Source organism: Pseudorca crassidens, chromosome 20 (genome assembly GCF_039906515.1).
Source record: "Pseudorca crassidens isolate mPseCra1 chromosome 20, mPseCra1.hap1, whole genome shotgun sequence".
Classification (NCBI taxonomy): Eukaryota; Metazoa; Chordata; class Mammalia; order Artiodactyla; family Delphinidae; genus Pseudorca; species Pseudorca crassidens.
Window position 1 is genome coordinate 48,421,187 of NC_090315.1, and position 16,062 is coordinate 48,437,248.

At 43.7% G+C, this 16,062-nt stretch overlaps 1 protein-coding gene and 1 long non-coding RNA gene across 7 annotated transcripts in view; one reads left to right on the forward strand and one right to left on the reverse strand.

Annotated features, from left to right (window-relative positions):
* The window catches only part of ZNF19 (zinc finger protein 19), a 131,984-nt gene extending 119,791 nt beyond the window's left edge, over positions 1 to 12,193 (forward strand). For all 6 annotated transcript variants that reach the window (XR_010938873.1, XM_067718033.1, XM_067718029.1 and 3 more), the window contains one exon: positions 330 to 12,193. The gene's annotated coding sequence lies outside the window, so the exon portion shown is untranslated. The remainder of the gene's footprint in view (positions 1 to 329) is intronic.
* LOC137214373 (uncharacterized) overlaps positions 1 to 16,062 on the reverse strand; it is a 49,649-nt gene that overhangs the window by 22,128 nt on the left and 11,459 nt on the right. Inside the window, exon 2 of the long non-coding RNA XR_010938874.1 lies at positions 3,552 to 3,679. This is a non-coding gene — a long non-coding RNA (uncharacterized lncRNA). The remainder of the gene's footprint in view (positions 1 to 3,551; positions 3,680 to 16,062) is intronic.

Genomic DNA, 16,062 nt, shown 5'->3' on the forward strand with positions numbered 1-16,062 from the left:
TTTCTGCCCGCCATGGGTGAGGCTGGTCTAGAAGCTTGGGTAGGCTTCCTGGCGGGAAGGGCAGATACCTGCCCACTGGTGGGTGGAGCTGGGTCCTGGCCCTCTGGTGGGCAGGGCTAGGGGCATGTCTAGAGGCGGCTGTGGGATCAGGAAATCTCTAGGCAGCCCGTCTGCTAATGGGTGGGGCTGTGTTCCCACCCCGTTAGTTGTTTGGCCTGAGGCGTCTGGCACTGAAGCCTACAGGCTGTTGGGTGGGGCTGGGTCTTGTTGCTAATGATGTCTGCCTCAACGAGAGTTCATGCAGATGAACAATCCCCTTCTGCCACCAGCTTTTATGACCCCAGCATGAGCTACAGCCACCCCCCACCTGCCCAGGAGACCCTCCAAGACCAGCAGGTAGGTCTCGCCCAGGCTCCTATGAGGTTACTGCTTTTGCCCTTGGTCCCGGTGCATGGATTTTGTGCAATACCTTCAGGAGTTAAGTCTCTATGTCCCCCACTCCTGTGGAGCTCTGCATTAAGTTAAGCCCCTCTGGTCTTCAAATCCAGATGCTCTGAGGGGCTCTTCTTCCCAACACCAGACCCCCAGGCTGGGAAGCCTGATGGGGGCCTCAGAACTCTCACTCCTGTGGGAAAGTCTCTGCAGTGTAATTATTCTCCAGTGTGTGGGTCACCCACGGGCGGGGGTGGGGGGATTTGATTATATTGCGAGTACACCCCTCCTACCATCTCATTGTGGTCTCTTCTTTATGCCTTTAGATGTAGATGATGTTTTTTGGTAGGTTCCAGTCTTTTTTGTAATCAATGGTTGTTCAGCAGTCAGTTGTGATATTGGTATGTTCATGAGAAGGAGGTAAGCTCAAGGTCCTTCCACTCTGCCGTCTTGAAAGCCTCCAACATAGCTTTTTTTTTTTGCAGTATGCGGGCCTCTCACTGTTGTGGCCTCTCCCGTTGCAGAGCATAGGCTCCAGGCACGCAGGCTCAGCCGCTCCACGGCATGTGGGATCTTCCCGGACCAGGGCACGAACCCGTGTCCCCCACATCGGCAGGCGGACTCTCAACAACTGCGCCACCAGGGAAGCCCCAACATAGCTTTTAATGGATTAACAATTTTGGTTGGGGTAACCTTGGAGAATAAAACATCGAAGTGATTAAGATTTAGACCAGCTAGTCAAAATGCTTTATCATTAATGATCCAAAATATTGATAAGTGGTATAAGTTACCCTAGGGGTAGCAGCACAATTGTAGAGTTCATACTGACGATAAGGTTTATGACCTTGATGCTGGATCAGTACATCCCAATAGTATAACTGCTATTAACGGTCTGTTCAGTGACAAGTAAAGTCCTGTTTGATCTGAGTTCAGACTGGAGTAATCCCATTAGGTTTCTATTCTATATTTCTTGCAGTATGAAAGAACAAGAGAAATAAGGCCTATTTTACAAAATGTCTTCAAACTAATTGATGATATAATCTCAATTCAATTAATTTATACATACCCCACTATAGAACAGGGTTTGTTAGGGTGGTAGAGCCCCGTAATTGTGTAAAACTAAAACCTTTATCCGCAGAGGTTCAAGTCCTTTTCCTACGGAAATATTTATAATCTGCATTCTTTCACTAATTCTACTTTTACTAGCTGTAGCATTCCTCACATTAATGGAACGGAAATTCCTAGGCTATATACAAATCCAGAAAGGGCCACACATCGTCAGCCCTTATGGATTATTATAACCCATTGCTGATACAGTCAGATTATTTATTAAAGAAACACTATGACCATCAATCTCATCAATTTCTGTATTATCGCATCAAGTCTAGCCTCAAGCCTGGCTCTCGCAAGATGAATTCCTCTCCCCCTACCCTTTCCACTAGTTAACATAAACCTAGGTGTACTATTTATACTAGCTATCAAGCCTAGCCATTTTTTCCATCCTCTGATCTGTATGCGTTTTGGATTCAAAATACACAGTCATCGGAGGTCTCCATGCAGTAGCACAGACAATCTCATATGATGTAACAGTAGCAATTATTCTCTTATCAGTTCTAGTGATAAATGATCATTTACACTTTCAGCAGTAATTATTACACAAGAATACCTGTGACTAATTTTCCCATCCTGACCCCTAGCCAGAATGTGATTTATCTCTACTCTAGCAGAAACCAACAGAGTCCCATTTGATTTAACCTATATTTGGCTTCAGTGTAGAAAATGTAGCAGGCTTATTCACCCTGTTCTTCCTAGCAGAGTATGTCAATATCATTACAATAAATATTTTCACAACAATCCTATTTTTAGGAGCATTTAACAACCCCTACATGCTAGAATTCTATACAGCCAATGTCATCATTAAAACACTCCTCCTAACAATCTCCTTTATATGAATTCAAGCATCCTGCCCACAATTTTGATAAGATCAGCTTATATATCTCTTATGAAAAAATTTTTACCACTAACATTAGTCTTATGTGTATGAGAAGTTTCACTACCTGTCATCACATCAGGCATCCCACCACAAACATAAGAAATATGTCTGACAAAGAGTTATTTTGATAGAGTTAGTAATAGAGGTTTAAACCCTCTTATTTCTAGAATCATAGAAATTGAACCCACCCTTAAGAATTTTAAATTCTTCATGGTAAAGTCAGCTAACTAACTATTGGGCCCATACTCCAAAAATGTTGGTTTACATCCTTCCAGTACTAATAAACCCTCTTGTGTTTACTATCATTCTACTAACCATTATCTCAGGAATTATAATTGAAATAACAAGCTCACACAGGTTACTATTATCCCCATTCTAATTAAAAAAAAAAAATTTAACCCATAAGTGTGAACAATAGCACAAATACCAGTAGAAAATCTAAGGCAACCCAGTTATCTAATACTACCTGGGCTAAGGAATATAGGGATATCTGTTGTGCTGCAGTGCAGTCTTTTTGGCTGTTTGACTAGTGGTGGCTGATAAATTTCTGATCTTTTTGTTTACATACACTCCTGCATTAGGAACCAAGATTCCCAAAAGATTTGCCACTGGTATCTTGGTATTTTGCTAACACAGATTGCTTGACTCTTTAATGAAGAGAGAAAGGAGATTCATTTATTTCCTGATGTATAGACAATGGGATAACGTAATATTCTAATAAATATATACCTTCTATTTGTCAGCTATTAAGACATTTTTCAATTAAGTAAGGGACAGAGGGAGGGGGTCCTGGGGTAAGTATTGCTCAGTCTCTAGGGACTGAAGATAGTATCAGACAAGGAATGGCCATATTAATACGTTGAAGAATTTAAACCTGAAAGATTAGGTCAGAGAGAGGTTGGTCTGGGTGAGCGGTAACATTAGCAACATCTGAAAAGTCAGTGACAGGTATTATGAGGGGCCTATCCCAGTAGCTATGCTTTGTGACAACTTTACTAAAGAATTTTCTTTCCATCTTCAATATTGAGGCAAAAGTACAGCTAGAAGTAGAAGAGTAACTTTCAGTTTTGATAGGGAGACAAACATTCAAATAACAGTTCAATCGAACTAGTAGGATGGGTCTTACAGGCTTGGCCCGGATTCTTGGGTCAGCTGTCCACTGTTGTCATCGTCTTCTCGTCCTGGCTTGATGGTTGTTTTAAGGTGAGCTTGAGGTCAGCAGTCCCCTCTACAGACCAGTCTGATGCAGAGGCCCTTTTTAAGTGAGAAATAAAAATTGGAGAGTTAATTCCCTTCAGTTTTACTGTGCATGAGCCAGTTAAGAGTACCTGATAAGGATCCTTCCTTTTAGGTTTGAGATAGTCCTTTAAATGATCTTTTCCAGTATGCCCAATCTCCTAGGTGCAGGTCATGGAGCATCTGATCTTCATCCAAAGATAGAACACTGTGATCGGCTTCAGAAGCAAGCTTGGATATCCTTTTAATAATTCAATTAAACTTTACAATAATGTGACATAACAAAGTGGCATCTCGGCTGTAGGCAGTAAGTACAACACCTCAGTACATATAAAACCTCAATATCCACGAAGGTATATCATTGAAACTTAATTTTTCTATATAAATTATCTTCATTTTGACCAAACATAGTCAAATTAAGACTAATTTGTTTGAAGAATAAATCTGGTTTCTATACACTTACCCTGGTTACTTACATAAGTGTAACTGATCATATAGGCCCTTTGAAATTTGGCTTTATTGCAACTTTTCATAAGGGATCTCAAATTGAACTTTTAAAAGGCCTCTCAAAGCCAGGAAAGCCATGCCATTAGATTCTACCTGCAATACCTACAGATTTAGGTGGATTCCTCTCTAACTATGTTCCAAAATATCTTGAGGTTCTCATTTCTGCCAGGAAGTGGACTTCCTTTTTCACCTGGAAAGGCTGTGAGGAACCTAAGAGATTCTACATTCAGGAGGAATCAGGTAGAGAGAAAAGATAAATGCTTCAGTTCTGCTCACAAAGGAATAATTTACCAAATTGCTGTAAGTCATACTTTGCTTAAGGGGAAAGGTTTCCTTATATCTGGAAAACAAAGATGAAAAGCCAGTAATATTTCAGACAAAAAATCATAAAAATTATAATCATATTTACAAGCTCATTCAATCCCATATAATTAATTTTTGTTCTGCTTGAGTCCAGTTTTCCCATTAGTTTTGGTGACCTTGCCTGATGATTGAGGACATTTTTTAAAAGTTTTTGAGGTTTTTGTTAAGGCTTATATGATTTGTCACGTGAAGTGGGTGCCTTGTTTGCTGGAGATTGTGGAAAGTATACCCCAAGTGGGAAACACATTTTCCAACAGTTTCTTTGTCATTGTGAGGGCATCAGCCTTGCAGCCAGGGAAGGCCTTAATCCATCAAATAGAAATGGGGTTTGCCAGGAAGCCAGGAAAAGCCAAGCAGCCGTCTTGGTTTCCCATATCCCAGACTGTTTAATTCACAGCTATTGTTGACCCATCTTAATTTCTCTGATTTAGGAGCAGACTGTTGTCGTGTTATAAGGACATCAGGATGGCAAATGCCTGACAATGAGGTGTTAATTTTTTGTAGACACAGAATGGACTTCACCTACAAGTGCCATCAGCTGTGTTGTTGCCTTTGCATGAAAGAGCAGAGCATCTCCCTAATACTCGGGGGTTCAGTCCCTTTAGTGTGAGCCTCGATTTTGATGACAAAGAAACATTCTATGTCAGGAAGATTTTCAGGAATTTCATATAATTTCTGGAACATTTACACTATATACTTATAGACATAAAGAAGGCTTAATGTTGACAATGCTTCCCATGTAATATAATAGACCAAATAAGCATAATTAGTTGAATATCTCCCTCTTTGAGACACTTCAGGACAGTATCACTTCATTTTCCATTAACTAAATCCATTTTCAATCCTCCTTTTACTGAAAACACATCTTTTTTTCCCTTGAATACTCAAATGTTTACCTTATTATTTCTACTAACTTTAATTACAATATTTAACCCTTGAAAACCTTAATCCCTAACAAAAACCAAGAAACAGTACATCGTGAACTGTTATACCAGCGTTTCCTGATTGGCAAGCTTATCAACATTTCAACAACCTTTAGAAACATACATTTTCTCATAGCATGATTTCTTTTCTCAATGTGGTATAAGACATGTGTCCAATAAACCCAAACATCTTTAGTTTTTCTCTGATAAGACAAAGTAGGTAAATTTAGACATGCTGAGCAATTAATGTTTTAGTATTTTTATCTTAATTGGAAATGATCTGGATAGTTAGTGAATTCCCATCATTTAATTTAATTTAGCACAACTCCAAAGTTTCAGGTTACCCAAAATCTGGAGAAACTCTTTTTAGGTATACATACCATAAAGCATAATCATTTTTAAAGAGTTCACCTAAAAGCTTTTATCCCATTTATCTCAATTTTATTACTTATGAAAATACCACCATACTAAGTTAATTTTCTTGTTGACAAATTTTGTAACAGAGGTAGCATGAGCTTATTGACTTTTAGGAAACCTAGGTACCAAATAAAAGTATTATACTTCACACTGACGACCCTAAAGGCATCTTTGTATTAATCAAGTCAACAACTTAAACTTATTTTCATGTACTGAAGATTAATCCTAGATCGCATGCTCCTCTAAAAATTTGGGTTAGCTTTTTGTTACAATTAGAAATATCTGATTTGTAAATGCGTATTTTTAAGTCAATTAAATAGAGCTCTTTTATGAATTCTTTTTTTTTTCCCCCCGGTACGCGGGCCTCTCACTGTTGTGGCCTCTCCCGTTGCGGAGCACAGGCTCCGGACGCGCAGGCTCAGCGGCCATGGCTCACGGGCCTAGCCGCTCCGCGGCATGTGGGATCCTCCCAGACCGGGGCACGAACCCATGTCCCCTGCATCGGCAGGCGGACTCTCAACCACTGCACCACCAGGGAAGCCCTATCAACTCATTTTGATGATATCATCTGGAAGTAGAAACATACTTGTAACATACATACAGACATACACACATCCAGATAGACACAGATATCTCATAGTTTTCCTGCCTGAGGTTTAAAAAGCCTTTTTATTCCCTTCAGTTTTACATTCCACTAATTGAGCCAAGGCTGTAGTCTCAAACAATGTGGTATGCGTTAGCACTTCAAGGACATGATAAGAGTCATAATTACAAGTTTTCTCCTAGGAGTACTTTTATTCTTAGAGTCAGAATTTTGAAAAGATGTTGTATCAAGCCAGCTTTCTTTAATTGTGCACACAAAAATCAGTTTTGAATGTCAAAAAAGTTCCATCCTGGCCATTTTTGGATTAGGTAAGTACTTGTTAAGTATTAGCTCCATACCAATTGTCGAAGCCAGCTAGAGTGTCAGTGGGTGGATGCCTGCCTGGGAGCTGGTAGGTTTTAGAAGCGCAATTTCCCGCTTTCTTCTAGGTTCATTCTATTATAAAGTACACATCTAAAATTAAATTTAAATGTCCAATTTTAAGCCATTTTTTTAAAAAGTCAGCCAACACAGTTCACTCCAAAATTTCTTCCAGGCTTTCCTGCTTAGAAATTCCCCCAGGTCCTCTCCCTGGAAACTTACCCCTAGGACCTCTTCACCTAGGAAATATACCAGTATCCCCTTAAGACTCCAAGTCTTAAGATAACAGCTCAAATAAAAGTCAAACTGTCACTTAGTACAAGGAGATCCAGATAATGAGGAAGAACTCACCAAAGCACCTGAAGGGTACTTTGAAGCCAGAGGGGCTCAAAGGGCCCAGGCTTGGTCTCCCGAGCACCGGTCCAAAGTAGATCCAGGTGACCTCAGGCAGGTTTTTCTGATATCCTGCCGACTATAAGTAATTTCAGTGAAAATAATCAATAAACAATCTACAATAGGAATAGAAAAGAGTTTTGTTTTATAAAAGAGCCAAACTGAGGACTATAGATCCCAGAAGACAACGTCTCAGGTAACTCTGAGGAACTGCTTCAGAGAAGCATGGTTTTCAGTACAGTTTTATATCTTGTCAGAACAAAGAACATTAAAGCCAGGGATACATTCCTTCAAGATTTCAAAAATAAATAAATAAAAACGAAAAAGAAAACTACACATGTACACAAGTCAGTATGGCCTTGACACCTGGGAAAGAGTCTTATCATTGAAGGGTCTTACCAGAATTGGCATCCCAGGAAGGGAAGCATTTAATCTTTATTTTTAACGTGGACATTCTTTACTTCTGGTCAGTGTGCCCTTTTCTTTAAAAATTAAAGCAGGTGAACAATGTATGTTTGATAGCCCACAAACTGGCTATTTTTAAGTTAGCATAAAATTTGAGTTAAATCATGTATAAGCCAGAATTACTTCCCCGTACCTCAATATGTGAAAATTTCTTTTATCGGTGCAGAATAACGCTATCTTCTTACTATTTATGCCCAGCTCAGGTACTGCAACACTGTCATTATCACACACATTAAACAAAACACCTTTCAACACAATCCTTATCATTACCATCATATTATCACTGGGAGGTCTCCCACCCCATCAGGGTTTTTACCCAAATGAGTAATTATCCAAGAGAAAACAAAAAACAATCACATCATTCTGCCAACACTAACAGCCATCAGAGTACTACTCAACAGGTATTTCTACTTTCGGCTAACATACTCCATGTTACTAACTATACTCCCTTCAATAAATAACTTAAAAATAAAATGACAATTCAAACATACAAAACGAATAACCTTCCTATCATTACTAATCCTCAATATCCACACTATTACCACCCTTAATACCCATTCTATCAGCGCTGGACTAGGAATTTAGGCTAGTATAGACCAAGAGCTTTCAAAACCCTAAGCAAGTACAATTTACTCAATTCCTGAAAATAAGGATTGCAAGACTCTATCCTACATCAATTGAATGCAAATCAAACACTTCAAGCTAAATCCTTACTACATTGCTGGGCTTCCACCCCACAAAATTTTAGTTAACAGGTAAATTCTCTAGTCAGCTGGCTTGAATCTACTTCTCCCACCATCAAGAAAAAAAGAGGTAGAAGAAGAGCCAGCAGAGCTGAAGCTGCTTCTTTTTTTTTTTAATTGAATTTTTTTTTTTTTTTTTTTTTTTTTTTGCGGTACGTGGGCCTCTCACTGCTGTGGCCTCTACCGTTGCGGAGCACAGGCTCCGGACGCGCAAGCTCAGCGGCCGTGGCTCACGGGCCCAGCCGCTCCGCGGCACGTGGTATCCTCCCAGACCGGGGCACGAACCCATGTCCCCTGCATCAGCAGGTGGACTCTCAACCACTGCGCCACCAGGGAAGCCCCTAAAATAAAATTTTTTTATACATCTTTATTGGAGTATAATTGCTTTACAATGGTGTATTAGTTTCTGCTGTATAACAAAGCGAATCAGCTATACATATACATATGTCCCCATCTCCTCCCTCTTGAGCCTCCCTCCCACCCCTTTAGGTGGTCACAAAGCACCGAGCTGATCTCCCTATGCTATGCGGCTGCTTCCCACTAGCTAGCTGTTTTACATTTGGTAGTATATATGTCCATGCCACTCTCTCACTACATCCCAGCCTCCCCTTCCCCACCCCACCGTGTCCTCAAGTCCGTTCTCAACGTCTGCATCTTTGAATCTGCAGTTCAATTTGTTGATTCACCCCAGGGCTTGACAAAAAGAGGGCATAACCTCTGTCTTTAGATTTACAGTCTAACACTTGCTCAGCCTTTTTTACCTATGTTCACAAACCGCTGATTATTTTCAACAAATCACAAAGATATCAGGACTTTATTATTTGGTGCTTGAACTGAAATAGTAGGCACCACTTTAAGTCCATTAATCCGTGCTGAGCTAGGCCAACAGAGTGCTGCTGGGAGCTGACCAAATCCATAATGTCGTCGGAACATGCATTTGTCATAATTTTCTTTATAGTTATACCTATAATGATTGGAAGGTTCAGAAACTGGCTTCTCTCCGTAATAACTGGGGCACTCAATTTAGCATTTCCCCGAATAAATAATATAAACTTTAGACTACTTCCCCCATCAGTCTTACTCCTACTCATATCATCAATAGTAGAAGCTGGTTCTGGTACCGGTGGAACCATATATTCAGCCCTAGCTGGCAGTCTGGCCCATGCAGGAGCCTCTGTCCACCTCACCATTTTCTCCTTACATTTAGTAGATGTTTCCTCAATTCTTGGTGCTGTTACTTTTATTACTGCCGTCTTTAATATAAACCACCAGCCATTATCCCAATATTAAACACCATTATTCGATCTGCCCTAGTTATAGCCATATTACTATATCACTCTCAGTTCTAGCAGCTGGAATTACCATACTGTTAACAGATCAAAATCTAAACACTGCTTTCTTTTCCCCTACAGGAGGAGACCCAATCCTACACCGACAGCTATTTTGATTCTGTGGTCACCCTGAAGTCTATATTCTTATCCTACCAGGGTTCAGAATAATCTCACATATCGTGACATACTATTTGGGACAGATATGTGGGAATATATGGGAATAGTATGAGCCATGTGCACTGGCTTTTTAGGATTTATCTTGTGGGCCCATCATATGTTTACCGTAGGAACAGATGTTGACCCATGAGCATGCTTTACATCAGCTACCATAGCTATTGCTATTCCTTTAGCAGTAAAAGTGGCTGATTAACAACTCTTCATAGGGATTATGATATAGTATAGCAAAATGAGACTTATGCTTTATTTTTCTTTTTACAGTAGGTGGTTTAACAGGAATCATCTTAGCCAGTTCATCCCAGGACACTGTCTTCCACAATACAGACTACGCAGTAGCACATTCCAGTATGTAATGTGAATGGGAGCAGTCTTCACTATTATAGGAGGCTTTGTACACTGATTTCCAATAACCTCAGGTTATACACTTCACATGAGCAAAAATTCACTTCACAATTGTATTTGTAGTAGAAAATATGATTTTTTTTTTTCCCCTGCAGCACTTTCTTGGCTTTTCAGGGATGCCACGACTTTACTCCAGCTACCCTCAAGCACACACAAGAAATATTTCACTCATTCATCTCATTAACAGCAGTAATGCTAATAATCTTCAAATTTTGAGATGTATTTGCATCTAAATGAGAAGTTTCAGAAGAGGAACTAACTACTACTAACCCAGAATGGTTACATGAATGCCCTCTACCATATTCTATACTTGAAGATCACACCTATGTAAATTTAAAATAAGAAAGGAAGGAACTGAATCCTCAACCAGTTTCAAGCCAACACCATAACTATTATGTCTTTATTAATAAGTGAGATAATAGCAAAAAATTATGTAACTTTGTCAAAGTTGAATCATAGACAAAAATACTGTATAACACGATGGCAAATCCATTTCAGCTAGGCTTTCTAGACGCAACATCACCTATTATGGAAAAACTTTTACATTTTCATGATCATACATTAATAATCACTTTTAAAATAAGTTCTCTAGCCCTCTGTATTATTTCATTAATATTGACAACTAAACTTACTCATGTACACACAACAGATGCACAAGTAGAGACAATTTGGACCATGTACCGGCCATCATTCGAATCTTAACTGCCCTATCCTCATTACAAATCTTTTACATGATACATGAAATCAGTACCCCTTCCCTAAACGTAAAAACTGTGGGTCATCAATGACACTGAAGCTATGAACACACAGATTATGAAGATTTAAAACTTTATTCCTCTATAATCCCCACATGAGATCTAAAACCAGGAGAATTATGACTAATTCAACAACGAAGTAGCATAATCATTGAATATTAGTTTCATCTGAAAATGTTTTATACTCGTGAGCTGTTTCTTCTTTAGGCCTAAAAACAGATGCTATTCCAGGACACCTAAATTAAAGAACCATAATATCGACAGGACTAGACCTGTATTGTGGACACTAATCAGGAGAAATCATTTTCCTTCATTCAAAGACAGGACAGAGGGAGATGGCGTGAGCCACGGGGTGAATCCAGAGCCCACAGAGGATGCGCTCTCTGAGCTCCAGGACAGGAAGGGGGTCTCTGGGGTCCCGGGCCACCCACCACTCCCTCCTGAGCGGGGTCTTGGGAACATTCTGTCAGTGATGTGGCAGTCTGAGCATTTGTCACGGCCTCACGCTGTGGCCCGCCCCCCAAGCTCCAGGGATCGCATTCCACACTCTGTGGGTCCCCCCTGCAGGGTCCTTCCTGCTGCAGGAGCAGAGACCACCCAGCTAGCAGCCCTCTCCCCAACCAGCAGGAAGAGCAGGTGGAAGGCGGGGCAGCAGAGGAGTCTCACTCACTCAGACATCAGTGCCCCAGGGCTGCCAGCGTGGACAGCAACGATGCAGATGACGAACAGCCCAAGACACGGGAGCAGAGGGCCCCAGAGGCGGCTGGTCAGGTCCTGGCTCATCTGTGCCCCGCACACCTTGTCCCTCCTACAGCCTCTTCCTCACACGCCCTCTCCCTAAATGTAGGGTATTCAGATGCAAACAAGCAGAGCTTCGATGGGCAAACACTGCAGGATTCCACTCAAATAGGGGCCCAAGAGTCGACAACTCATGGACCTAAGTGGTCGTTGGTGGCAGGGCTTCGGGAGGGGATGGAAGTGAGACTTTCATGGTCGTGGAATTTTCTAGAGATGGTGGTAATGGCTCCACAACGTGAATGTACCTGATGCCTCAGAAACATGCACTTAAAATGATGATGATGGTAAATGCTGTGTGATGTGTGTTTATTTCATTTAAAATTTTAAAATGTCTGGTTAACTGAGACTCCAATCTGACCCCTTTGTTACAAATGTGCAAGGTCAAAGCACTGTCCCCCACCTCGGGCACACGGCATGTGGAGGACCATTCTTGGGGGGGGCCAGTCGGTGTTACCTGAGCTCTGTCCACGGGAACCCAGACAGCAGCGACCCCATAGATAAGACACATGATCTGCTATGATATTAACATGATACCACCAAGGGCTGTCACTCAGCAGGAGGACCACCCTGCTCAAAGGTGCCTGTCCTCAAATGAACATGACAAGGTTAAGAGAAGAAAAGGGACCACAGGTTAATCAGGGCAACACCCTCAATTCGGATGTTGGAAATCTCAGAGGGGACAAGACACACTGCAGGCAAAGAGCAGACATGGGGTCTGCACATGAGCCTGACCCACACGGATGGGGTGAGCCCGACACAATCCCCAGACACCGCAACTAGGGTCACACATCCCCCTGGTCAGGATACCATGGCTGTGCTGCATGAGCCCCCAACGTGGGAACAAGCCAGGTCCCTGGGACCAGAGAAAGAAGTGTAGGGTCTGTCTCCTCTCCTAACACTTGCCCCAGAGAAGTCAGTCCCCTCCTGTTTTCACTTTTGTTTTTAACTTTTTTGTGCTGAAGTTGAACACACTACCTTGGGTCTGGCAGGCTTGGTCCTCTCCTGATTTGCTGGGGTGTTGAGAAAACTCACAGGACAGCAGGGGTGAAAGAGGAGGGGCAGGTCCGGACTCTGCTGAGCAGAGATGGTTGACCAGAAGGAGATTACAGAGACACATCTCACCTGCTGCCGATGGGCCTTACACCTAGATCCATGTGCCCGGCAATCAATTCACCAGGTAAACCTGCCTTCCTACTCGCTCTGCGTGTGCTGGTGAATTGGAATAATCATGAGGTAGCCCACCTGAGGAGTCTCCACCAGCCGCAGGGAAGGTGAACCTTGCAGGGGTAAGGACTAAGGCCCTTACCATGGCTCCTTTGGGAGGGCCATGTAACCACACTCAGAGCAGAGCGCTGTCACCCAGACAAGCCCACCTCAGCTCCAGACCCCAGGCGTCTGAGCACTGACATTCGGACAGAGGCGTGGAGCTTCTCAGTACTGAGGCCAGGCCAGGTCTCCATGTCCCCCTGAAGCTCCCAGGACAGAGGCCAGGCCAGATCCCCATGTCCTTGCGCACAAAGAACACGGTCAGGTCTAAATATTCTCATTGTAGACAGCACATGGTCAGGTCTAAACATACTCAGTGTAGACAGGACATGGAGCTGTCTAACCCTACCGTGCAGACAGAACTTGATCAGGTTTAAACTAGCTTAGGGCTGCTCTCCCAGGAGGCACAAGGTCACACATGTGGGGTCTCTCATCTCTGGACAGGGGCTCACCCTCGTGTGGGAACCAGGATGTACATTTCTGGGAGAATAAATCAACATTGGGCTCGCACACTTTACCCACATCAGGAAACTAAACAAAATCTTTCTGACATTAAACATTTCAATGTGCAAAACAAAAACGTTACCAATTTCTCTGGCCACGTGATGGTCAGGATCCCGGGCTAACCCTGGAACTTCTTGCAGTGCAGCCCTGTCCAAGAAGTGGCCTGATTCCAGCATCCCAGGCCCCCAACAGGAGGCGGCCTCAATGGAAGCCCAGGAAGGACAGTGCATCCCACGGGCCAAATCGGGGGAGCACGCTCAGGGCAGCTGAGAGCACCGCGCACAGGTCCTGCTTCCCGGCAGCATGTGCCGGGGGGTGACGGCTCCTACAGCACCCGGCCAGGCTGCTTCGTGCACCAGGGCTGATTTGAGGGGCGAACACGGAGAGGCTGGAGCACAGAAGCCATCTGAGCACAGAACTAATCCACTTTCTGTCGCTATGGGTTTGCCTGTTCTGGATGTCTCATGTTAGTGGAATTAATAAATTGTCCTTTTGTGTGTCTGGCTTCTTTCTCTGAGCATCATGTTTTCAAGGTTCATCCATGTTGCAGCCGATGTCAGCGCTTCACTCCTTTTCACGGCTGAGTTAATACTCCCCGCCCCCTTAATTTTAACTCTATAATTTATTGTGACTCCCTGCCCACACTGTATAGGGCTGATGAGAAATTCACCTCCTGTCATTCTTGGGCCATAACCTGCATTTTTAACCGACACCCAGGGGTCCTGTGTAGGAGCTGAAAGCCCAGCCCCACACGGTGCACAGTCATCCTGTGTGACCGGAGCCCAGGAGGAAGGCTGAGACAGGCCTGCATGTTTAGAGGACCGGCCCTGCAGTCTCATGTGAAACCAACTTACTGGTCAGTGTCCTGTGAGAGCTGTCCTCAGGGCACCATGTGGGGAACACAGAACAGTTAAGGGCCACAGCACTGCCTTCAGTTCAGGCCCACCCACTGCACCTGTCTACTTGCAAAGTGCTGAGGCTGCAGGGGAGGGTCCTTCCTGCCTCTTCCAGCTTCTGGGGACTCCAGGCATCCGCAGACCTGTGGCTGCATCTCTCCCATCTCTGCCTTCACCTTCACGTGGCTTCTCCTCTGTGTCTGTTATCTCCCCTCATCTTATAAGGACGCAGTCACACAGGACGAGGGCCACCCCAATGCCCTTGTCTTAACTACTTACAGCACCAGGCCCTACTTCCAAATAAGGTCATGTCCTGAGGCCCTGGGGTCAGGATGTGGCTGTCTCTTTCCATGGGTGGCGCTGGGGTGGGCAGACACAATCCCCCTTCACTCTAAGGTAACAGATCCCATATGACAGGTATCCTTATAGGAAGAGGATATCAGGACACAGAGACACCAGGCACATGCCCAGGACCACCCGAGGTGACCAAGACTCTCCTGAACCATATCGCACCAAGACCCTGTCCGTGACCTCCACCTTGGCCCCATCCTTGCGGGGCCTGCACAGCCCGGTCTCAGCAAGAATCCTGCTCAGTCAGCGCAGAAACGAGGGTACCAGAACACACCACTCCACAATGTGCCTCTTTGGCATGTGGATTACTTTGAGCTAAAGGCCACCAAGAACGAGCAGATGCAGGGAAAGCTCTAGAACACGCCAAAGAGGGAGACGACAGGACAAACCAACCCTGCCAACACCTTGAACACGGAGCTTCAGCCCCCAGAACCTGCGAGACAATGAATGTCTGTTGTTTAACCACCTGGTCTGTGGTGTTTGTTACGGCAGCCCCAGGAAACACGGACAGCATCCTCTATGGAGAGCGGTGAAGAGCTGGGTTTGCACCTGAGCTCCACCACCAACGAGCCACCCTTGGACCAGTTACCCCACCATCCGGGCCTCGGTTTCTCACCTGTAAAATGGGATTGGTTATAGTGCCCCATCTCACGGGGTCACAGGGTGGACTCTGAGCTAAAGCATGTGAGGCACTCAGAACTGAGGCGCACAATAACCATGAAGCTTGTTGGCCATCACCCCAACATTCTGGACCCTCTCCTCTGGTAGGGACGTTTTCCCTCTAGTCTAGAGGAGGCCCATCCACCGGTACCACATCCAGCTGTGGTATACAGCTGAGGGGGTTCAGAATTTGCCACCCCAAATATGTCACTTTGGCATAAGGGTTATTTGGAGTTGAGGTGATTGAGAAGCTGCAAAAAGAAAAACTCTGCCCTCCTCCATCTGCCTGATCCCTTTGCGAGGATGTCCCCCTCCCTCCCCTGTTCCAGGAAGGGAAGAAACAATCTTATCATCTGAGATGGTACTGACTTCAGTCTGCATAACAAACCTCACTAAGTCAGCTCTGTCCTCTCTTATCTTCCCCCACTTACTTACCTTCCCACAACTTCCTGTCCCTAGAAATTGAAACCTGTTTTCCTTTGTCTT